The 26,124-nt window shown below is 39.9% G+C and overlaps 1 protein-coding gene across 3 annotated transcripts in view; it reads right to left on the minus strand.

The window, feature by feature from the left end:
- Positions 1 to 26,124, minus strand: part of LOC116707900 (protein jagged-1b) — a 55,610-nt gene that overhangs the window by 21,284 nt on the left and 8,202 nt on the right. The gene's annotated exons all lie outside the window — the stretch shown is intronic.

Here is a 26,124-nt window from a genome sequence, read left to right on the forward strand (position 1 = left end):
TAAAAGTTTGCGGGTATAAAAGCAGGTAAAAACTTGATATCAGGCGCAAACCTGATGTACAAACTATGCACAAACGGGACTGCGCAGCATAATGAGGCCCGCTAAATTTAGGTTGTCTGCTGATCATCAAATAGAGCAAAATACTGGGAGGAGGAGGCTATACAGATGCAACGACTTACCTCCCACAATGCAATTTACCGAACGTGAACCAGATTGTTGCATCTGTTTTAGACCTGAGGAGCTTAATGCAGCAGTTTAGAGCTTTTGGTTTTGATTGATCGGTAAATGTTTTTACTGTTGTTTTGTATCCTACTTTAAATGAATTGTATTATTATTACTGTTACTGCCATACGTCAAGCATGCTGACTTTCTACTTCTTTCTTTTATGGCCACTCTGTCCAACACTCTCCGTTATGACAGCCAGTGACTCACGCAAAATCCTCATTTAAATATGGAGGTCTGTAATCTGTTGAGCAGTCAAACTTTGTAGATTGCGTGCCCAATTTCTGCACATATAGTTTGTTTTTTTTGCGCAACTTATTTGGAAATCTTTGTAGAGCAGGCCTTATATCTTTAATGAGACCACCACCACATTTCAGTGGGAGCAGACTACAGACCTGAGTTGAAGCCTCCATATCGGTCTGATTGTCTACCTACAAAACATGACAGGAGCAGAAATTACCATTTTTATTTTTATTTTTATGTAGCTCAACTTTTACAGAAAATTACACAGAACGCTTTTAAAGCTTTGCATAGAGTCCCGGTTTGCTAGGTCTCTCAGCTGCTCTCTAACAACATTTCTTCTGACTTGATCCTCCTCACCTTATGAAATCAAATTGGAGTTGGGTGACATTTGTCTTCTTTTTCAATGTGCTATGAACTGATGAAGTTTCAAAACTGTCATTTTTATCAGCTGCACTCTCAGCTTCGGTGTTCTCACTTCATTTTTCAGGCCTTTTCACACTTTCCTCAATGTTTAACATCAAGACAAATATTGCAATCATGAGTTACAAGCCTGAAGACAACTGAGGAGGAAATAGTTAAAAATGTATTCATGTATTTCATGGGTTTAAGGCGGTAAGGTTTTCAAGTTCCACATTTCCATTGTGCGTCTGTAACATAACGGCAAGCAGCAAGCGTTATTCATGAAGCAACTCCTGACCTGGAGCATAAAAATAAGAAAAAAAATACCCTTCTCGGTTTAACAGATTTTTTTTCCCATGTGCCTTCCTTTAATCCCAGGCTTCAATGCAGTGTGCAGGTCAAACTGGATCGATATCAGGTTGTTGCATTTATAGCTCCAGCAGTCCATTTTTTCCCCCCTTCTCCAAACATTTCTATTAAACGTAAGCATTTGCAGCGGAGATAGATTCAGCCGACGGGTTTGCTCGGGCGTACACCAGACGTCCTGAAATGATGACATTGAGCTCACTGAGATATCTCACTCCTGAGAGATAAGGGGGCGACTTTTTACTCGCGACTTCCTCCTTTCGGATGCATTCTTTCATCGTATACATCAGCAATGAATAATTCAGACCAACACTTTCCACTACAACTCCGTCTCTCTCCCCATTTCTCGTATTCCCTTCATCCACCCACCAGTCCCTCCCTCTGTGAATCACACCAGCGCCTGTCATGCAAATAGCTCTGGCATGTGCGTTGTGTTTAAGGTTCGTCTAAAAGGCTACACGGATGTGTAGTCACGTCTTTGTTTAGAAAGCGCACAGCCCACAGGCATCGGGTGGAAGTGGGAGGAAGAAACCGCTCAGAAGGAGGTGACAGGTGCAGGAGCTACGGGAGATGTGAAGTGAGGTACAGATGGGGGAGGAAGAGGAGCGGCCATGAAGATAAAGGGTTGGAATGAAGGTTCAAAATGTTGGAGGGCTGAAAATTATATGGCAAAAACTCTGAGTCAGGGCTTTGTTTCAAGTGGAATTTGCTGCAACAGATGAGGAGATGGGAGGAGAAGGTGAGCTGAGGGACAGGGAAGACAGAAGAAGGCTATAAAGGATCAGAGAAATATTGCAGTCCCAGAGTGACAATTTGTAGGATTCCTGCAGGCTAATCATAAAGACGGAAAACAAAGAACTTTGCAGGAGATAAAACAAAAGGATTCGAGACACTAGATTAAGGGGAAATACAAAAAAAAAAAAGAAAAACTGCTGAGGTGATCATAAAAATCATGGAAGGAAATAGGAAGAACACCCACACACAGAGAAATCATGGAGATAATGAGCTGTACGGGGCGGCAAAGGGCTCAAAGCCAGTTCATTAAAACTGGCAGAGAGCACAGATACCAGCTGGAGTCATTCCGCTTTGGCTTAAAACTCTGAACCAAAGAAATTCATTATTTACATCCACGCTGCGGGATTAAACGGCTCACTATCAACACACTGATTCTGTTTGGAATAAATTTAATTTGAGCTAAATACAACAGGGGATACAACATTACATTATGAGCCAAAGTCCTGGAGACTCATGTCTTATTAGCTACATGGAGGCAAAGTAAACGCATGCTGGGTGTGTGGTGTGCATCCCAATATTATCATCGCATAGAGGTGGCAGCATCATGCCATGGGTGTGCTCGACTCCAGCAGCATGGATTGCGCGCATTTCTTGCGCAAGTTGCAAACGTTTGCCCTCGTATTTATATTCCCTGCCCTTTTTTTTGTCTTCTTCTTGTCATATTCTATTTACAGTTTGTCTAACTGTTTGTGACCTAATATGCGCCGTAATTTCATTCTGCAGTGCATCTCAGATGCTATGTTCAAGGGCAACAAAGAAAATCTGAAATCAAGTTTAGTTCATTACTAAAACTAGCCTAAAAAGTTTACTGAGGAAACCCAGCAGGTCATGGCTTGGAGCATTCCCTCCTCCTTCATGATGGACGGTTCCTTAAATTGTATCAGAAATCCTTCAGGTTATATGTAGCAGAAAGGAATATTTTTATTCAATCATTAATTGGGCAAAATTTTATGTTTTAGAGAAGAACTGGAATCTATGGTGCACTGACTGCAGATTTAGACAATCTTTGATAAAAAAATTTAAAAACTCAAGAAACGGCAGAAATTTGTCTGGGAAAATTTTTAAGTGAGTCTGCTGCTGCGACTGATATGAAAATTTTCTCTTTTTCCGAGTATTCAGCTCTCTGCTGTTTCTTCTCCCTCTTCTCAAAGTCTGGCTCTAGTAATATTGCTGCTCTATTATGTAGTTGGACTCATATCTGTCTGACTTGATTCTCCTGCAGCAGCAAATTGTGCAGTTTAGCGTTTTTCCACAAGTCTCAATCGAGATTTAAAATGCCTCAAATCCCCTATGATTCTATCCAGACCCAAAAGGCAGAACCAGAACCAGAGGCAGGAAGTGAAGTAGGATTTAGAGATGAAAAAAGTGATTGATATCAGCAGCTAATCATAGTGTCTCCCTTAAACCAGCTATGCTTTTCTGTACTGCTACAGTTCCTTACCTTCCTAAAAATTATGGCATAAGTCATTTTTTCCTAAAAGTGATTTATTTATTTAATTTTTTTTTTTTTTTTGCTAAAAACTAATTTTAGAAAGAAAGAGGTGGTGATTTTAGGAAGCACTACAGTATTTGCCTCATGTATAAAGAGCTACATGCTAGGTGCTTCTCTGTCTCACAATAGCCCCTTGTTAGCGCCTCAAGCTTTAGCAGTTGCACCAAATGAGGGGGTAAATATTTTAGCATTGCCCCATAGTTACTTGATTGTGCTATAAAAGTGCCTGGAAATTACTTAATGCTTCCCCTGTACCAGAAAACAGACAGTTTCTCAAGAATTTTATTGTTATGATGCCATTAGCCTAAGGTAGCACAAGCTAGTGCTAGCTAACATTTCCACTACTGTTAACATACACATGCTATATTATAAAGTTCAAAACATCATTCAGACAAAAAATGTTATGAAAATAAAAGATCCTAATGGACAATATGAGTTGTAATTATTAGAAAGGAGGGGCTGTAATGTGAAATTGTCTTTTTTAGCCTTCCATCATGTTACATAATGTTTTTCCTTCATGGAGAACATACCTGCAGTGTTGCTTTGGTTTTTTCAGGCATGTTTGAGAAATCCCTGCCTGCTACTCAGCTGAATCAACAATTAGCAAACCCCCAGAGGAACTGTGAGTCTGCTGAGAACGTCATACAAACTACTTCTCAGTAAAATGCTAAGAACGGTTCTAAACGGCATAAGGAGAAGCATTGTTGCGATGACGCGCTGAAAGAGGAGTACTATAAAGCTTCTCATAAAGACAAGGAACCAATTTCACTGTGTTAACTTGTGAAGTCATATTTATTTTATGTCATGTTTGATATTTAGAGAATTTCTATTACAAGTGAATGGGACATAGTGACTTTATTTTGCTATAAAATGACACTATGTGTCTGGAAAATGCATAATACTGCCTTTTACTGATTTTTTAGTTATTTTTTAGAAAAGCTGAGTAGAATTCTTAGTTGTTGTTGTTTTTTTTGTAATTGTTTAGTGTCCAATATTAAGATTAGGTAATATATTTCATTAAATTGAGATAATAGGATTACATAAGTGTTCGCTTCTTCCTACTCTTTTACAAATAGAAAAGTAGTGGTAAACAAATAACTTTGTTCTTGGTTATGTATGCACACGTTTTTCTCTGTTCCACTGATTTCTTGTTGTTGTTTTTTTTAACTGTTTGAATTAAATACATAAATAAAATAAAAATAAAATAAAATAATTTATTTCTTTAAGGTGTTTTCATATTTTCACTGTGAAGCACTTTAACCCGCGCTATATAAAGAAAACATAACTTATACTTTCTTAAATATTTTTAATGGAACTTAAAAAAAATATTGGTGTGTATATTTTAGACACCTTGTAGGCAAATAAACCTAAAAGATAAAACTGTTAAAAATGCATCAAACTGGACATTTCAGTGGAGGTCCCTGAGAAACAATCTGAGCTGAAGGGATATCTTCCATCTCCTCACCTTTCCACAACCCTCCACACGATAAATTAGGACACTTCTACCTCCCAGTGTGATCGATAAAAATGCACAACTAAATAAAGAGCTTAAATAAAGCAGCAGAGTCAAGTTAAATGTTCTGTTAGTGGATAAGCTGCAGGAGCTGATCAAGCCGGTTCTGCTGATATTCACAAATAGAAAACTCTCCAGCGCCTCGGCCTCACTGGAAGACTCCCTAACTTTATCACCTCTTCAATCAGACCTCCTCACTCAGCCTTCCTTCCTCCCTCTGGAGGTGCCTCACCTTCGCTGCCTGCCAACTGTTATTAATGGCAGGTAAAGCCCTGAAGGAAGTCCAGCCTTTTCATCGCTGATGCTCTCTGTTATTTATCCTCCTCGGCGCACATATTCTCACTTCCTGTAAGAGCGTGCCGCCAGGTGAAGCCGCGATACAGGAAGAGGGTGTGTGTGTGTGGGTGTGTGTGTGTGTGTGTACTTGGCTCTGTTTTGGAGATTGGGCTCCTGTCTACAGGTCAGAAAGGATCCGAGTAACCATGGTTACCAAATTAAAAATCACAGCAACAACTGTGTCTGAAGAGAGTCGTCTGCAACGCCCTGGCAATTTCTGCGAATACATGCACACAAACACAGACAATGCCGCGTTTGTGATGCCAGGAGATGCGAGGCAGTTTAAGGCAGAGTTACCTCACAGTCTGAGGAAACGACGACGAAAAACATTACGACAACATCGACAAGAGGCTGATCACAGCCAGAGATTTAAAAAATACATAGTGGACTTTGTTCCAGCACAAACAACATAAAGTGTTTTGTTTTTTTTCTGTGTGTGGAATGAATGACCTAAGTGGTGACAACAAGGACTTGACCTAATGGAAAGGTTTTTTGTGTGTTTTCTTCTATTCTTATGTGTGCTGAAAGGAAAATAACCCCTTTCAAAACAGAGAAAGGAAACATAACAGCGAAGTAAAAGGTTTTTTATCTAAACTTTTGCAGACGACAGCTGGAATTAGCTTTTCAGGAGAGAGATGAAACTCGGCGGTTGTTTTCTGTGGCGCAAAGTGTGGAAGTCGTCATTCTCACAATCAGTTTCACGGTCACAACAAATAGTTAAACAGTCGGTGCAGCTACGGAGCCGGTCACCGGTGTCAAGCTACACTAGGGTTTTATCCAGTTGACATGCTTCTCTGCACTGCCGGTCAGCTGGCTGAACGGAGGCACCACAGACAAACTCTGCCGTTGGGAGAAAAAGGTAACAGAGAAGGCGTGGAAACTAAAACCATCACTTTTATGAAGATAATGCCGTTTTCTGACTACAGTTAGCAAACTGCTTGTATCTGTAAAGTACAAAAAAGAGGCTGGATACCAGAGCAGAACGACAAAAATACTTTGTTTATATTCCCCGCAAAAAGCTCCCAAATTTTTGCTGCTTGTTTTTTCTTCAGTATTGTCAGGTCTATTAAAATTAAAATCCTAAATAGGTGTTGTTGCTTGCGTTGTAACTCTAAAGTTCATACGCCAGGAGGTCATTTTTAAATAAAAGCAAAAAGATCATGTTATAAACATCGATGCTTGACTTTTACGTCGACCCTGTGATATTTTTGCTGACAATGATCAAATAATGAGATCCGTGTTGCCAGTTTGGGCTGAAAAAAAAAGAAGGAAAAAAACAGCCTTGGGCATGTTGTTGAAATCTGGGCTGCTTTTCACAACATTTAGTGGGTTTTTTGAAAGTGTTCAGAAGAAAAATTCTTTCAAAATAGTTCTAATTGTGTGGCGGATTAGCACAAAACTTTTATTAAAATGCCATATTTTTGCTTATTTTATGAGCCAACTTATTTATTTTTTAAATCTCTGGCGTGACATCATCAATGATTAACAGCCTATGTTGCAGAGCAGAAATCCCAGGGCAACATCGTGATTTAAAGTCACGTCCTTTTCCGTCCCGGTGGCGTCTGGTTCTGTTCAGAACATAATAAAGGACAAACAAAAACGCTGTGATTTGTCACAACTCTATAAATGCAGTCAATGTTTTTTTTTCTTTTAAGAGTTGGGTGGGTTTTGTGTTGTGTTTGGGCTGGAAACTGTCAGTCAGACCTGGCAACCCTGAATGAGATTCTCATACTGGCCCTTGCCTGGTGGCTACGAACGCGTTTTTTTTGTGCCAGACTAAGACCGGATAGAGTCTCCAAAGTCTGGAAGGGATTTTTAGGAGAGGATCAAGCATTTCTCTACTGCACGTGCTGAAATGTGAGAGTTTCCCGACTGTTTCAATCACGCTTAACTCTTCAGAGGTGATATTGTGGGGGTTTGATTATCCATGATGTGTGGCTAGCATCCAATTAAGTGGCTCGGTCATCAGAGGATTCAAAGGAAAAACTGACCATGATGGCCTCACGCCAACCTGAGCACGCCCACATAAGGCTGGCAGCTCGTCAAATCATTTACCGTATCACTTTTGTCATGACAGCTGCTGTGTACATGGCAACCTCCTGTAAAAAATAAAGTTGCCGTTCTCCGGTCCCTTGAACACAGAGAGCATAACGCGCCGGGTTCCCAGCGGAAGACTGGGAAAACGTTGGGAGATGGAGGGAGCTGGGAGGGAGGTTCTAAGATCTCAGGCTGACGATCAAATGCGAAATAAATTTGCGACGTTGACGAAGAGAAACCTCAGAAATTAGCGGTGATGAAAGAGGAAGAGGACAGAGAGCAGGGCATGTAACTTCAGAATAAGCACAGACTCGTTAAACTCAAATTCAGGCTTCGCGAGCCTTGGTGTGGTGAGCGCACAGTGACTGGCTAAAAACAGATTTGGGATTTTATATGAACTATGGTTGCCACGACATTAAAAATTCAAACTCGACACCAACAGTAGGAACACTAATACTCAGTTTGCAAAACTGCATTCAAAGGATTGCTCGGAGGGCAGAAGCTCTTCCTAATAAAGCTAAAAATTGCAATGGTTTATCATTTTAATAAGGGCAAATCAACACCGATTTGAAATAGAAAAATAATGTGAGTGTTGTTTCACTATAGGAAATATTTTCCTATAGAAATATAGGAAAACAGACAACACTTCAGATGTGTTAATATTCTTTATTGAGCGGAGTAACTTGGATTTAGTTTATTTGAACAACTGATTATTTACAGTGTAAACAAGAATCTAGTCCATGATCAATATTCTGTTTCTGACATAAAAGTCCTGAACTGGGAATGTTACAAGTTTTCCAGGATTTTAAAAGAATAAGTGCAACAAAAATGTCTGACTGTAGGTCTTAGTTGTTACTCTTATTTGTTGCTTGGTTGCGTTTTCAGTCTCCTGTGTTGCATGGAAAGTACGGCTACAGTTATATTTGTTTTAGCTTCCTTATTTTACGCGAACAGTGAGACATGGAGCTCTCTCAAACTCTCTCACACACCTGAACTGCTCTGCCTTGAAGCAGGGAGAGACGGGAACCCAAAATCACAAACTGCTGCACTAATAATCAAACTACGCTTAAAGCTCCCCCAAAAATGGCAACAAATTAAACGTAAAGAAAATATTTACTGTAGAAATTAATGAAGGTTTCACTCACTGCCAGCCACAGGTCCGAAGAAATCCAAGAAAAGCGCTTCAACAACAATGTAGAGCGTAGAGTTCATACACTAAACACTCGAGTTGTTAAAATAAATCAAGCAGAATTAATTTTAGCTCTATATTTCATTCATAACGTTTGATTTTGCCGTTTTCTACACGCTAGATTTTCTTGTTGAGCATTTAAAATTAACAGCAGCAGATGTTTTGGATTATCACGTTCACCAGCTAATGATATGCCTCGCAGACATTTGTGATTAATTATTTGTCACAGCAGCAGCTGACGAGTCAAAAGTCAGCAGTAAAATATCCATTTGCCTCATTAAACTTTTATCTTGCAGTTTTTCTGTGTTTTGCGCTGTAAAAAATGCACCTGAAACCTGATTTTCACCAGATTACTCTCAAATTTAGTGCAATATCTTAACTTGCACTTTAATTTACACTTTTCCAGGATTGAAGACTCTCGTAAAAACTTTGACCTCTGGAAAGTTTATGGATCTGGGATGAACAGGTTCTGCAGTGTTAGACTGAGAAATGAAAAATGTGAGAGCAATACTCGACACAGCTGATGAACTACCCAATGATGTAAGACAAGCTGTATGAAATACTTCTATAGGCAGACATTTTTGCAGACAGGAAGTGGATTCTTGATTTCCTCTACCTCCAGTGCATCCAAGGAATGCTCAGGAGCCACACAGATTAGCCTTTTCTGCAACATTTCAACTTGAGATTTCTATGCATTCATATGAGCGACTGAACCTCTTGCACAGAAATGCCTCATGCTGAATCACATTCATTCTCTGATTGGTCAAAGTGATCGAAGTTCAGCATATTAGTGTAAAAACCTTTCAAGTCTGGATACAAGCTTGTGTGTTCATCCCTCAGGTTGTATGTTTTCAGCCATTTTTTAAAATGGCCGCAGGTTTTGACCCTTTTAAATCAATTATTGCCATAAAATGTTACCAATAATTATGGCTTGGAGGAACTTTATCACATCACATGCATTCAACTAGGTCTTTCACTTATACAACAAGTTCAGATGCCAAAGCTGTAACAGAGGACTTTAACTGGTTAACTGGAAGAAGATGAAGATGTGCGACACAGAGTGTCGTCTTAATGTGTTAACTTCCACTAGTGCTTTTTCTTTGTTTTGCAGCTCAAAGCTAGCAGAGCAAATTTTTTAATGTGTTTAGTGGACTAGCATTAGCTTCTGTTAATTTTTAATATGTTTAGCAGTTTAGCAACAGTTGCTAAATTTTTACCCATTTAGTAGATTAGCATTAGCTTTAGTTCATTTTAATATGTTTAGCAGTTTAGCAACAGTTGCTAGTGGTTTTTACACGTTTAGTAGATTAGCATTAGCTTCTGCTAATTTTTAATAGTTTAGCAGCTAAGTAATTGTTGCTCATTTTTTTGTGTTCAGCAGATTAGCAGTAGCCAAGCTAGGATTCTTGTTTATCAGTGTTTAGTGAACCTATGTTGGTCATTAGCTGCGACCACCACTGGCAAGAACTACTGTTGACTTTAATTCTCTCCATTACAACCATGGCAGCCATTTTGAAAAATGTCCACCAGAAAAAGAAAAAATGAGGTCAGGGAAATAACCATATTCTATGGTTCAAAATATGTAAGCTATGATTAGACATCAAAACATGCAAAAACTTAATTTTCCATGACAACTGCGGTGGCCTTCTTGAAAAAAAATCTAAACATTATCAGTAAATATAACGTCTATTGCTGCAATCATACAAGAGTTGACACCAAAAGCATTTGTCATAAAATGGTCAAATTTACTACAAAAAAAAGGCTTCCTTGAATTTTCTTTGTGACTAACTTTTTTATTTTCAAAAAATCAAGCCACCGCGAACATCTGTGCCAAGTCAGGTTCTTGTTCTTGTAGCCACACGTGAAAGATCTTACTGAAATATTCAATCATCCGCTGCTCTCTATGCAGGTGCAGAGAGAACTAAAAGAGTCTCCCAAAGTACTAAAACAACACGAAAGCAGCAGAATGAGTGTGGATGGTGGCAGTCTACTCCCTTCAGCTGCAGGCCTTCTGGTCATGCTGATGCCTCTCCCTCACACTCGCAAACAGACATCAATTATCGCACTGCGAATTCTGTTCTGCGAAGGTTTATGGCTGTTTCTTTCCTCTTTGCATCCCCTCTCTTTTCTCAGCGAGCCCCTCCGCTCCCTCCTCCCATATAGGTGCCCTCTCTCACCGTCTGTCCCTCCCTCGCTCCCCCTCAGACATGGGCAGGGTAGGATATCCCGACAAAGCCAGGCTGTACAAACAGAGCTCTACGACAGGAAGAACTCCCATCCCTGAGAGAGGAATTTCCCCTTAGAGCTCAGACACACACACACACACACACACACACACACACACACACACACACACTCACAGCAGATCAGACCTACACCGTAACCCTTTGTTTTTTCGCTTTCATTTATAAGCCGAAATAATTTGAGACAAAACATGTCATTCATCAATTTAGACAGCAAACAGGAATTTGTGGTGTTTTGCTTTATTCGCTCAACAAAAGCTTGAATGTATTCATCGTCGAGTAAAAATGGCCGCCGCTACTTTAGAGTCGATAATGAGTCGTTGGCTTTCAGTTTCCCCCCCTTTTTTTTTCCAATAAAAGCTCAGATTTGAATCGCAACAAAGTGTTGTTTTGACGTTACCGTCGACTTTTCTGTTTCCAGATGCATTAATATGCAAATTTTCAAATGGCAAATTAAAAAGGCACAGATTTGAACTGCAAATGGCTGAGGTGAAAAAAAAAAGTGTGAACAAGCGAGACTCTGCCAACATATCTGAGGAATAAAAAGTGTTATTTGAATGAGAGGATTCTCCTAAAACTGGCACCGTAGTGAGATGTTGCTCTGTTTTTTCCCATTTACTTATGAGTAATATTTCTAAATTAGCGTTATATATTTTTTTTTTCACTGTAATGTTGAATCTCTGTATTTTTTCAGACATGTTGCTAATTTTGACACATCACAGGAGGTCAGAATTAATGTGGGTTCATTTATGTTTTCTTTTCAAAATTGCTTCACCGATTGGGATTCAAATTAGAATTTCCCGAAGTCAATTTATGTCGGCAAACTAATTTAGCAAATTTGTTCAACAAGACCTGCTGCGCTTGTAATTAACTTAAATTAATCAAGCTGCGCCACCAATTAAAAACACTTCTTCTTTTTATTATTTTTTTATTTTTGTTTAAATAAGCAGCTGGGTAAATTGTTTTTCAGAAAAGATTTAGACGGCAAAAATCATAAAACACTTTGACCCATTTAGACTGTTTTTTGTTATTATTGCATCTGTTAGAGAACAAATCTTGAATCCCAAATAAGACGAATGATTGATTTTTTATTTTACGATCAATTATGGCTGCTACTTTTCTTCCTTGACACCTAAATTGCCACAAGTGACGAGGAAACATCTTCTTATGCCTCTCATAAAGACTAAAGATGTGGACTGAATCTCTCATCTACATACGCTTGTATGGCATAACATTATGACCAGCAGTTGCCTTTTCCTGCTGACCCATAAACACATTGATTCCACTAGTGGCAGAGACATTAGCACCAGATCCTTTAAGTCCTGTGACATCACAAAGAGGTGCAAATGGATTAAAGTTTGCAATTTAGCATTTGCATTTAAAAGCCTTTGGTGCACACATAACACAGACCTGCTTGTAGGAGAGTGACAGCTAAACAGAAGGTTAATTAGTTTGCTATATTGTGATACTTCAGCCTGGCGTGTTATTGTTATGCTACGTTAAAAAGCTCAAATCAATCACAGTACCTCTCTCCAAATCATGCAAATGGTTGTCATGACTGCAGCTGCAACTGAGCCGGATTAGACGCTCGACACCTTACCTGTGCTGTAAACTGGTTGTTGAGGTAACCACAGAAACAATGCAATTACTATTCCTGCAGCAGCTTTGCTGCTGCACTGTAAAGTGTGTTTGATTAAAGCGCCACCGCGGAAACGCTTTTTTGGTTTGTTTTCGGCAAGAATGAGAAAAAGTCAGTCAGACTGGTTTCTAGTGAGAAGAGCACAGAGGAGTGAAATGTCGTCTGATTCCTTGAGCTCCTGAGAGCCCCACAGTCTAAGTGGGATTCTGTCAAATATGACTATTGTGCTGCTGAAAGCTTTCTGTGACCAAAACAACGAAGAAAAGCAATCAGAGCACAAAGGAGCGGGAGGCATTACGGTGGCTCAAATGTGAATTTTAAAACCTTCTACGGATATTAACCAGCAAACACGCCCACACACACGCCCAGAACTCGAGACGAGAAATTAGACCCCCAGTGTGCAGCCATCCACCCCGCCCCGCTCCCGTGGCCCCGTCTCTGTAATTAGACGTCTCTGTTCTCACACTCCTGACGTCCCCTCTGTTTTTCTTCCATTGTGGATATAATTAGCAGCAGACTTTATCTGCCCTTGTTTGCCATCATTCACTTTCCATCTGTCCAACAGCGCTGAAGGAAAGTCAGTCATCTGGCTGCTTTTCCTAAAAACTCTCGACCCTCCGGCGGGGAACCCAAAGCTCTGACTGTTCGCTGCAGAGGAACGCAGGACGTTTTCCTGCTAGGAGTCAAAAATACAAACTGAGTGAAGGAAAGAAGGCATTTCTGGGCTCTGCCTGAGTCACATAACAAAAAATAGAGAGTCTGTCTCCTTTAAGACGATTATTTCATGAAGAAAATTAGTTTCTCTGAACTTGTGCAAACTCAAAAAATTATTTGAGTCTGATAATATTTTTATTTTGTAAGCTTTGCATATTTACAGAGTATCATAACCTGACATCTTGTTTTTTTAAAAAAAAAAAAAAGCTTTAATGTATGTTTCCATATTTTTTATATTGGTTTTTACCACTATATCAATGTTATCCTTTTTTTCCGAGTGTTTTTGTTTTCAGTTCTACACTCAACATTGTCATTGATTATTTTTTTCTCTCTCTCCAGTAATGTGTTCAGAATTTGCTAGCATTATTATGATTTTTATTCAGTCGTGATGCATTCGCTGCACCACAGACGTGTGAGTTCAACAGCCAGTTCCTGCTTTGTCACTGTTTTATGTCATTTCTCATCAAGAGTCTCTCAGTTATTCAACGTTTTCAGTACAAACGCGTCTCTTGTTCAGATATTTTCCTCAGCCAAAACTCATAACGTCTGGATTCCCATTTTGATAGAATGAGCACAAAAGCAGATCTGCCTTTACAGAAACCAACATCTTAAGCACCAATAAAATTCATTTTGGAGAACTGATCTCCAAAAACAAGAGGTAGAGTAATTGAAACATGTGGGTTTATAGGCATATCTTTCTGTCTATAAACCCAGACAGTGTTTATGTACGTTCATCCTTATCGGAAAACGTGAACAAACGCTGAAAATCTTCTTTTTAAGTTTTTTGGGGGTTTTTTGCAGTAAATCTGTAACAACTTTGACATAACTTTCTAAAAGTGTCCACACTGAAAGAAGAAAGCAGGTGAGCCAAATTTCTAAAACAGAGTTAATTTGCAACAAGTAATCAAATTAAGCTTATCCGCATAAATGTGAGTATACATACGTTTATTAAGTTGTCATGGTGAACAAACGTAAATATATTAGATCTGACAAACTTAATTTGATTACATTTAACACATTGTAGATCATAATCAGCCAATTACTGCTTGACTGGATTTGATCGGTGAGCAGGAGGTCAAATCCTGCTGACCTCTGCAGTCTCCAGATCTCAAGAAACTGGCTATTGACGGAATAGTTTATGTTTTATAACAGGGATCAGCATAGGAGAGCTTAAAGTCTCTTGTTTTAAGAAGATTTTAGTATAAAGTTCTACCAACATATTTTTCTACAATCTTTTACTGCCTTTATGCCCAACTTCAGCCCTACATCTGAACATTTCTGTTGTAATAGTTAAGCTTGACGCAAAAAAATCAATGAATCAAATAATAAAATTAAAATGAGGTCACTAATTTCAATTCTGATTATTATTACTTTTGGAAAGGCAGTTTTGTTTACAGACACCATACTCTATTTTATTTATGGTTTTGGTTGTAAGTCTGGTTTTTTCCTGTCTTGTTTTTTGTGCTTTTTACAGAGTATTCTTTACTAAATTAAAGTTTACTAGCAGATAAACTTGCATTATTGTGCCATTATCAATACATTACTTGAAAACGGTCACAAAACAACAATATTATCTTCTATCGCAATCATTTCTGGGACAATTTATCGTCCAGCAAAAACCGCTAGATTGTGACATATCTATTTTTCTGCTTGTTCATGAAAACATTTAACTCTAAATAGCAGGATTATTTCAGCCATTAAAAAGTTCAGGATTGTCTCTTTACATTACAGATAACTTAGTGAAGAATCTGGTTATATTTTGAATCTTTAAATGCTTGGCTACTGACAAAAACAACCACATTTTAACTTTACCCGAAGCACATAAAAACAAACATGCAGGTGCATAATTTCTGTTCGCAGTAAAAAGCAGAAACTTTGCACTTTAAAGAGGAAATTCACTCGGACTTCTCTTTGTCTCATTTAGCCGCCACCCTCTCCGTCTGAAAGTCACATTCCTGCGAGGTTAATTGGCAGCGGCCACTTCAAACGCCGTGGAACAACAGAGGCCTCTTGACATGTCGTGCGATGTCAGGCTGTCTCATCCTTATCCTGTCCGCCCATCGGCCCCTGCTCCTCCTCCACCTCCTGCTGATTATGATTCTCTCAGCAGAGTGAGTAAGCCGCCATGACACGCGCACTTCCACCCGAAGCACCTGTGCCCTTTTCCCTGAGATCATCGGCAGGCCTCCTCCTCCTCCTCTGCTCCGTCTCTTCCCTCACTTCCTCTTTGCTCACCGTTTCCCCTCCGTTCCGCCGCTTGCGACAACTTTCACACATTATCCCCAGCTCGACCTCCTCCCTCACATCCTCCATCATAATCCAGGCTAACGCCGACCTCCCTCACATCCACAGGAAATCACCCATTTCCAGCCGATGGACGCTTCACGTGTAAGAGTCTGCTGAGTGGCATCACCGTTATTATCTAGAAAATAGTCGGAGGACAAAAACGTGTGTGCGCATCCTCACACTGTTGATTAAATTGCTTCAGTATGCGTGTGAGCTCTTGCACTTTGTAAGTCAGGTTGGTTTTCATGAAGTCGGTTTGATGAATAACTAGTGTTGATGTTACATTTTGGCATTTTACTATTATTTAAAATCATGCCCATGTTGTCTTTGATCATTTTAATAAGTATATTTTTTATAAATGTAATGTTTTAGCTGTTAACAGAGCAAATTATGATTTCATTTAGACTTTTTTTCTTATTTTTGAAATGCTACCAGAAATGTTTTAGTGGAAATTAAAGACAAAACTAACTGAGTATTTATTTTATACTGTGTGGAATAAGATATAAGTCATCACCAACATTCCTCTAATTTAGGCCTCACAATCTAAGATCCATTGTTCCTCAGGTGCGTAAATAATTTGGTTATGAGCCTCAGGTGTTTGTGTTTGTCTCCTCACATCCTCCTTATTTTATTTTTTTTTCTCAAATATTCCTTTCAGTTTTCTACGGTCCAAGCACAGTTTGGGTCAGCTGGCTGAAACTTGGACACAATAAAATTTCCCAACAGGGCAGAGGTCGGTAAAAGTCATCAAATGCTCTTAGAATAAAGTAAAAAAAACAGAGTTTCAACAATCTGACCCTAACTGTAACCACCAGATGAAAGGATTTTGATCAGTGGATATGTGCGATTCTTTATATTTTATCGATTCGAAATCAAGTACAGGGCCCATATCGTCGACACCAATTCTGATACCGATACTTTTTATTTATTGATGCATCTTCAAACTTCTGACATTTACTTGTTATTGTGTTATCTACAGAATACCTGAATCTCATGTGAACATGATTTGTGTGCAGTTTTCCCAAATAAACAAAGTGCAAAAAAATATAATTTGAGAGCACATCAAAACAAATTATTTTTTAGGTAGAGCCAAGAAACTGCAATACAAAAATAAAACGAAATTTAAAGCAGGAATCTGAAACTTAAGTGTTCATTTTACCACATAGTGTCGATTCAATACTGATGCCAACATGGTGTCGATATTATCGATATTTTGGATCAATCAATCTGCTCATATCTATTGATCAGCCTGTGTAGGAACAACAAGGAGACTTCGAGACTCGAGCAACAATGAACTGGAAGATGCTGCAACCTCCTCACAGCATCAACATGGACGGAGAAGCCACTGCTCAGAAACCAGAGCCTTCACTGCTCATGTGGACGAGGCAAACATCTCCTGGACAATCGAAGGATAAACGCTGAGGCAGTTAGCCAAGATGATTTAGAGGAGCTAAGATGTGGCTGTCAAGAATAGAAGTGGCAGCATCATGATGAGGGACGTGCTGGGAAATTACACAAAGTTAAGAGAACGACCTCCAGGTTCGCTTCTGCTCAACAGGTGGGTTGCTGCAACTTGGAAACAAATGGTGGACCGTCATCCCAAAGTGGACAAAGCAAACAAACAAGCTGCAATATATCACTTTTTTTTTTTTTATCTGTTTTTTAAAACATATATTTGTTAAAACTGTCACTAGGTTGTGACTTTATAATATTAGACAGATAATCTGGTAAAAGATCAAGCTCCTCCCTGAGCTGCTATTACCTTTTGAAGAAATGAACCGTCCAAAAACAACCAATCAGAGCCAGGAGGAAGGTCTTAGCGCTGTCAATCTACCTCGTGTACGTACTGCTACACGTGCTAACGGCAGAGAAACAGCTTACAGTTACAGAAAAGCTGTTCATCCGCTGTCTTCGGCGGCCATGCTAACTAGCCTTAGCAATCATGACCGCCTCTGCTGACAAGAATCGCAGAGAGAAAGGGGGAGGGTGTGAGCGGCGCATACAGTCACGACATGGTGACAGTTTTAACAAATGTGAAAAAATCATTTTCATGAGCGCTACACATTGCAGCTTGAACCCAGTTGAAAGTTGACCTGGACACCGAACCTCCACCTCTGACCCTGAAACTCACATCCTGCCCCTATGTTAACATGAGATCCGTGTCCAAACTTAAGCCTCTTCCTGGAACACCAGGCAGCAGTTAAGGCCTTACATGGGTTTTTTTTATATACTGTCATAAAAAGCAGCTGAAATTGAATCATTAAAGCTGAGCATCGTCCGAAACGTCCCCCGCTGCAACAACACGAGTCCATCAGACCCGAGCCCGAGGCTGCAGGGGTACAGTCAGCAGTGAGTCATTGTCAAACATTTCGTGCTCAAAATGTTTGCGGTCGGTGCTGTTGAGCTTTGGCAACAAAGGAGACCACAGGGAGGGGGGAGAGAAAAGGCAGGTCCGCCGGGACCCGATCCGGCTGAAGATCTCAGGAGGGCAGCGACACACAAAACAAAAACACCGGTTTAAATCTGCGTGTGGGGGCAAAGAAAGGGAAGGAGAGACGTGACGGGGTGAAAGACGTCAGAAGGACGGGCCCTGAAAGGAAACTATTGTTTGTAATTACAGCTTTGAGTCCATTTGTACACCTGCGAGCTGCACACAAACGGAGACACTCGCTAATCTCACAATGATCGTGTAAATCAAACTCCTCTCTATTCTCTTTCTTTTTCTTTTTTTTTAATAAAGACTCTCGATCCAATTTGCACACAAATGAAATCATTAATGCGCTCCTCCCCAGAGACGTTTACCCTATCTCTAAAAAACACCCACTTCAAATCCTGCTGGAAATTAACCCTATTTTTTTGTGTGTGGGGGTGTGTGTGTGTGTGTGTGAGTGGATCTGGATGCATTTGGTGCGTTTGGGTGTGTCTGTGGGAGGCAAATTAAAAGGATTGTGAGGAGAAAAGTGTGTGTGCAGATGTGTATGTTCAGACAGCGGTATCAGCATACATGCAGGTATGCAAGGCTGCACCGGAGAGTCAATTAGGGGGGGGGGGGGACAAAAGAGAGGAAAACATAAGCGACACAGAGGAAGAGTGAAAGAGAAACTCCGGAGGGGAAAGAAAGCTCCGACTATGCTCGTCTACGTTCGTTTCTCTTCAGCGGTTTCTCTCTGCTCGGCTCCCACACAGCAGGAATGTGCAGGTTGCAACAATGGCTGTGTGTCTCCATCACATGCTATGGGAATGAATGAGACCGCCCTCTGTTCAAAACCCGGAGACTAAAGTGCATTCGTTTTATTACTCCAAGCATAATTAGGAAACTCGACTGCGGGTGCTTTCGTTTTTGAAATTTCTCACGTTTACTTTTCATCCTGTCCAATGAAAGTCTTGTCCCGCACGTCCTGAACGGAACCAAGGGTTTGGTTTGTTTTATGCGACAGCAACGAGATCGAAATGTCCAGCAGATGCATTTACAGTCCAATTTGGATATGAAAAACGCTGCAGCTCATAGAGAGGGGGGAGCATAATGGGTCAGAGCTGAAATAAATGTGTTATTAGAATTGTAAGACCGAGACAGAAACCCACTGATCACTGATGTTTAATATTCTGCTGCTACAATCCATTCAAAGGCTTTTTTATTGTTTACTTTCATAACCAAATTATATAATGGCCAGATGGTCATTTGTAGAAATGTCCAGCTGGCCAATTGGTAGGCAATACAGAAAACCTTTTGAAACCTGGATTCCCTCCACTACATTTCTCACCCTTGACCTCTACAGGAGGCGACGGCCTGTTACCAACACCAAGTTACACCAGCAACGAATGGATGAAATCAATAAAAATTGATTAATAAAAGTTTTGGCAAAGAAGTTCATTATTGATTCATTATGAGGCCGTGTCGCAGTCGTTCACTTGGTCAGTGCTAGCTGACTAATTTACGCATCAATCGAAAATAAAATCGACTGATTAATCAAATATTAAAATAATCATTAGTTGCAGCCTGATCTACAACTGCACAGTAAACGCAGCGACTGCAGAGGAGACTATTACGAGTCCAGGAGTTTGGAGGAGCAAGTAATGGTAGATGAGCTGAAGCATCTCATTTTACATTCAGAAGCCAAAAAAAGAAAATGAAAAAAAAAAGACGTCAGGTGGGACGTTCGTATGTACGGCTTCGGACAAATGCTCCTCAGAATGACCCATCCTGCTCTCTGGATGAAAAATCTGCTTCTAGAGGTTGAGGATTTCGGGCCGTTGTCAGCATAAACAATAGTTTCACATGAAGAGGAAGGCGAAAAGTTGGCTATGGGCGTTGTGGCAAACAGGGGCGGACGGCATTAGGCTTACGGACCTGTGACAATGAGAACCGATGTTGACAGTCCAGAGTGATGGAGAGCTACCAATTCCCCACTTGTTGCTGCACACTCCCACTCAGCTGGCTTAAAACTAGGCTTTGACTCCCTCGCACTTACAGGAAATACACATTTGGCTGTTTTAAAAGTGTGTTTCAAACCTGTTGCTGATAAAGCTTTGAGCAGCAGACTGCAGGCTAGCTATACAGAACGTATAGACTGTCCTGTTGTTAATCGATTAAGAACAGAAGCATTTGAAAGCTAGTCATATATTTAATACTTGCTTATTTCTATGTCTCAACATCACCATAACTATGAATAATTGTTAAATATAGACATAAGTTCAGAAATTACAACGATAAATTACTGCAAAATGGTCTCAGATTACACCTTATAATGAAACAACATGAAGTTGATGAGAATGAAGTGGGACAAGATGTTAGCAATATTTTTGTAATAGGTAAAAGTTCAATGTTTGGTGTTCACAAATAAAGTGAAAGGTGTCATAAGTATTTTGAGTTCTTAGCGAGAGATGCAGTCCAGATCCAACGGAGAAATAAACCAGATACAAACCATAAACTGTGATATTCTCTCAGCATTTACCAGTCAGTTGCATCTTCGCAGTTTCTGTTTTTCTTTCCTCTGAGCCATAAAAAAAAACTTAAAGTGCTCTTTTTATTTCATTTCCAACTCGTCTGAAGTCTGGACGTCCAGAGGTTGACAGAGGCGAAGGTTAAGAAGCGACGCTTTCCCAAGAGGAAAACTTTTACAGTCGGCGTCGAACAAACTGGACAAAGTTTAGACATTTTTTCCTCATTTTCCTCATTTTGCTCAGAGACTGTCGCCACTAATCCTCAAGTCTGTGCAGAAAATGTTCAAAATGAGAAGAAATGTTCTTCTGTTGTATTTTGGGGGGGCACAACAGGTATCTAGACTCTTTTCTCTTTTTTTTGCACAATATGTTGCCTTGATGCAGATGTTTTCAAACTGAGAAGAAAAATTGTGTAGTTGAGGCTTAAAACAACCTACAAACATTTAGCTATAAAAGCTAAGTAAAGCCATTTCTTCCTCAAAGAAAAAAGCTTCGAGTCTGATTTAAGCCTCTCTGCTGTCTGCAAATGCGTTGCAATAATAACTTTAATTACTGTAATATCCATAAGGCTGCTGTGACAGATGAATATTTTTGGGCCGTATGTGAGCACTTAAATGCAATTACTTCCTGTTAAAAGCTCCATGACTGAGGGGACGGTCACTGCTTTTAATGCTTGACCTTCTTCCCATGTTTTCAGCACACGCACACGCACATATATAGATGTCACTTATAATTATCGCAAAAAATTGATTATGCTGTATAACATAATTTGTATAATTCTCAAACACCAGGTGTTTCAGATTAATATCAAAGATGCAAACTAGATCATTTGATGCAAAAACTTTTTCTTTTCTTTTTTTTCTTTTTCGTTTAAGATACTTAAGAAAAACGTAAAATTTAAACATGATCACTGTTATTAGCCCGGATTATAGCCCTAACAACATAAAACTGAACTTCATTAATGATTTTGTGAGGCTGACCGATGACATTCAAACACTCGGGGAAGCTTTCTGTTCTCTCACGCTTCCATTTAAAACAGACCCAGGAACAAACTCTGTGACTCAGCGAGAAGCCTGTGTGGTTCACTGCGACGCATTTGCATGATGGAAACAGTTTGCATGTCGCTGTAGAACGAAGGAGATTGCACGTGCAGCACGCGGTCCGTTTTTCTCATCTGGTGCACTTCTTTTAGAAGCAAAAACATCCGATTCGAGTTGTTTTTATGTACTGAAGCCAGCAGATGTTCCCTTGAGTTTGATTTTGCATTACCGCAGCTTGGATCTGGTTCTTTCCTGCAATGTTTGCTTTGTATCAAGACAAACACCTTTATTCATGATGAAAATGAATAAAGTCCAGAGAGCGGGTTTGAAAGGCATTAAGAACACCTGAAGAATTAAGAATCAAGCTGGACGTCATCTATAAATGATCAGTATTTAATACCATTTCCTCGTTCACAGCTTGCGCTGCTCTAACATCGTTTATGTAAATTATTTTTGTTGACTCAATGAAGCTACTATATTTATATATATTTATCACTTGTTTCTAAAGGCATCCATGTCCGACACTCACAGCTACTCTTCAATAAACTCACATCTTCTCCCTGTTATTGTCATACCTAGCAAGTGGTATCCTTTAGCGCGAAGCTAACTTCAGGCTGTTTCCTCCCTGCTTTGATATGACTCGTTGATAACTTGACATCTAACATATTTCAGTTCAGTTTCACCGAATTTTGTGGCGAAAAAAAACTGACAGGAAAGGACGTTCTTGTGGCTCAGGTAAGAACATCTAGAAACCAACACGTCATTCTCTGATCTAAACAAATTCAAGTCTTCACAAAGCCATTTCTGACTTGTAAAATCAGTCCTGTAAAATCAGCTCCATATTGAGGACAATATGAAGCTTGTCCTCAAGCTCCGTATTTGCAGCAGGACAACGATAGAAAGCAGCCCAGCGAATTTCCCTTTATTGGAGTGGCCTAGCCAAAGTCTGGGCTTAACTTGAGGTGAGAAACGACCTTAAACTGGCTTTTCCTCTTGATCAATAAAACCATAATTTTTAAAAAAGAAAATTTATTTTTGTCTCTTCTTGGGTTATCTTTGTCTTCTATTTAAGACTTTTGGATTATCTGAAACATTTGTGACAAAAAAAACTAAACTAAAGAAATCTGACAAGATGCAAATACTTTTTACTTCAAAGTAATTGAGCTTAATAATTTTACTGAAGCATCTAAGGGAGATTCCTTTATTCTTCAGTGACTTTAATTAGTAGAAGGGCCAAAATAAATATCAAAAGCACTTTAAAATCTTAAAACAGGAAAGCAAGATAGTCAGGCTGTTTCAAAACTCTGAACCCTAAATGTTCCAGCAGCAGACAGTGAGATAAATAAAGCGTATCCCTCATAAAGGTTAAAATACGCGACGTCCTCTGCCTCCTTCCACTCACCGTTTATTTGTTTCTGCTCGACAGAAGCTAATTAAGCGCTTTCATGTCAGCTTGCTTTGTTCCTCTTATTGTTTAAAGCAGAGCTAATACCTACAGAGACGGCGCTTCAAGAAATGACTTATGTTATGAAGTCTTTGAATTTGTCTAATCTCAGCTGAAAAACAAAAGAAAGAAAAGAAACCTGACTGCTGACTGACTGTTCCTCTGGGGGTCGAGAACAAGTCGCGCTCCTCAGGATCACAGATTTTCCTGGAGGCGACAAAAAGAACAAGTAGTTGTTTTTTTATTAACATCCAAAACCAGGCAAAACTAAACTAAAATAAAATAAAAGTGCAGGATTTAGATTTAGAGGAAAAAAAATCCCAACGTGGACTGAGAGCAGCTTAAAGGGCACAAAACAAATACAACACAACGAATTACAATCACGCCCACATTCATAAGCAAATGCACATATTTCCCTGGAGAGATTAGAGGAGGGAGAACAGAGAGAGCTCACCTTACCTCATAATGACTCGGCTCACCTGTTGATCCCCTCACCTGGGGCAGGGGGGGATCACCCCCGCCCCCCTCCGCCCCTCTGCTCCGCCTCATAGAGATGGCCGGATAAAGCCATCCTTTCAGCTGAGGCTGCCACAGAGCGTCCCGATCCAGCCCGCCCCTCGGCGCGGCCCTGAAACCGATCCAGGTAGGCTTTCTCACGGAGAAACTTTCTCACACTCGCACCTGCCAATCACACACCTCCCCGGAGAGCCCGACGAGGAGGATGAAGCTCGGCGCTCACGCGGCGTGCATCCAGCACACCCAGATGTAAACGGTACACAGATAAGGGAAGATAATTGGCTCTGGGACAGCGAGTCTCACAGGTAAACGGGCCGATACCGATCACAGGGAGGAAACCTAAGCCAGTCCTGTGCAGCATCCATGTGCGCAGGTGTATTAAAGGGACAGGGAGCTTTATCCTCATCAGGTAAATCAAACAGTTTTTAGTACGGAGACTCCGAGACGCTGGAGGAGCGAAGGAAACATGTTTCCCCACATCGCACACGTTTTCACAGCATGCTGTGATTAGAGCTTAAACTCTGGAACGCGTCAAGATAAAACCGAACTAAGCAAACTAAGAAACAATCACAAGGAGAAGAGATGAGGAGGAGGAGGAGGAGGAGGAGGAGGAGGAGGAGGAGGAGGAGGAGGAGAAGGAGGAGGAGGAGGAGGAGGAGGAGGAGGAGGAGGAGGAGGAGGAGGAGGAGGAGGAGGAGGAGGAGGAGGAGGAGGAGGAGGAGGAGGAGGAGGAGGAGGAGGAAAAGCCCTTTTAGCCAAAAACTAAAATAAAAGCTCTAAAGTCCCGTAGAAAATTATGGATCTGAAAAGTCATTTTAGAGGGATTCTCTTGAGCTTTAAACGAGCATTAGCTGCTAATGGAGTCTGAAAAGGAAGCAGCCTCTGTGTCTTTAATTCGCCCAAGCTGTTTGTTGGGGTTTTTTATATGTTAATAATGAAAACATGGGGGGGATAAAAAAAAAAGCCGGCTGGAGAGGGGAATGAAAGAGCCGAGCTCAATAATCAATAAACCTTTTGGCCACTCTGGTGTTCTGTTTTGTAATTAAATTACTCTTTCATTCAAGGATGTGGAGTCTAGCAGCCAGGAGCAGGAAGTTCAAAAGCTCCCGAAAGAGCAAAAGTGAAAACATTTGGATGGATGGAAGAAAGAAAGAAAGAAAAAAGAAAGAAAGAAAGAAAGAAAGAAAGAAAGAAAGAAAGAAAGAAAGAAAGAAAGAAAGAAAGAAAGAAAGAAAGAAAGAAAGAAAAAAAGAAAGAAAGAAAGAAAGAAAGAAAAAAAGAAAGAAAGAAAGAAAGAAAGAAAGAGAGGAAACTGGTGGACAAAAAAACAGGACTGAACGAATTCGCCAACAAACCGACATTCACGCATGTAGTGGTCGGCATCCCGCTCAGTGCCACAAATAACCTTCAAAAATGAAACTTAATATTGTGATTGTGGATTACCGATATTGCTAATCTATATCTAATCATCATAATTCAATACCTGCTGGTTGATTTCAAGTCTCATGTTTCAGGCACCCCGTGCAACTTGTGAAACCAAAAAAAAAAAAAATGTATTTGTATTTTTTTGCGACTGCAGCCTACTTCTCATGCACAGCCTGAGAAAAAATGTTTTTTTTGTTCGATCAATCTGGGTTTTTTCCCGAACAATCAAAGTTTTTTTTTTCATTGTTGTCAAAAGGAAAAGCTCCACAGAGAATAGCCGAAATATTTAAGTCACACAAACTAAAGATGTACCTTTGTGTTAAGCAGCTGCAGCCCCATTGAGATATGCTACCGCTAAATATCAACAAGTCATATCAAAACAGAGTAAACATGCTAATGCTGGCATAGCACTATTTGTGGATTTTTTTCTGCTGAATATATTTTATTGTTTATTATTATTTAAAATATTTGGAGAAGAAAATGCAGCTTGGGAGGCTGAAATATTAATCATTTTTGAGTTGGTGAGTACAACTAATTATCAAAAGGATTAATATTACCTCCAAGCAGGTGATACATGTTGGTAAAATGAAATTATTATTATTTTTTAAAACCTATCTGGTAGAGGTATTAATAATTATGAGCCTAACTTTACTTGGCGGCTCAAATGCTTCATCTGAAATGACTCACATCAGCGTTGGAGGACAAGCAATTGTGATCAAGTCCTCTCTAGTCTGATGGCAGATCAAATCTACTGGCTTCAAACAAAAATTTGGCATCAAAATATTCCTGCTTCCTTTCTTAAAGTGTCATTGTGAAGAGCGGGGGGAAAAAAGGGGGGGAAAATGTTGAGCCGAGCTCATCAAACCATTTGATGACAATTTAGTTCTTTAATTGCCATCTATTTTTAATTCTCCCGCATGTAGGCATCCAGATCGGGAGGTTTATTCAGTTAGATTTTGTGTTTTAAACGCACTGATGATCAGGCAGTCCCAGAAAGCAGCGGCCATTATCACCCCAAGAGGCTCTCAGCAGATGACAGCTGAGGGTCTCCCAGAATGAATCGAGGCTGATGTGGAAGGCAGGCGCTCGTCTAGACGTGGCAAATACACTCACTTCAAAAAAAAAAAAAAAAAAAAAAACAACAATTCAAGCATGGATAAACAGCCATGATTGTTTCCTGTCACAAAACAGCGACAGTAAAGTGTTTGGACACGTTCAAGGTCAGGAGAAAAAAAAAGGAGGGAGCCTAATAAAAGCCAGTGTTTGTGTTTAAATTAAGATTTT

The sequence above is a fragment of the Xiphophorus hellerii genome, chromosome 18, assembly GCF_003331165.1.
Source record: "Xiphophorus hellerii strain 12219 chromosome 18, Xiphophorus_hellerii-4.1, whole genome shotgun sequence".
Classification (NCBI taxonomy): Eukaryota; Metazoa; Chordata; class Actinopteri; order Cyprinodontiformes; family Poeciliidae; genus Xiphophorus; species Xiphophorus hellerii.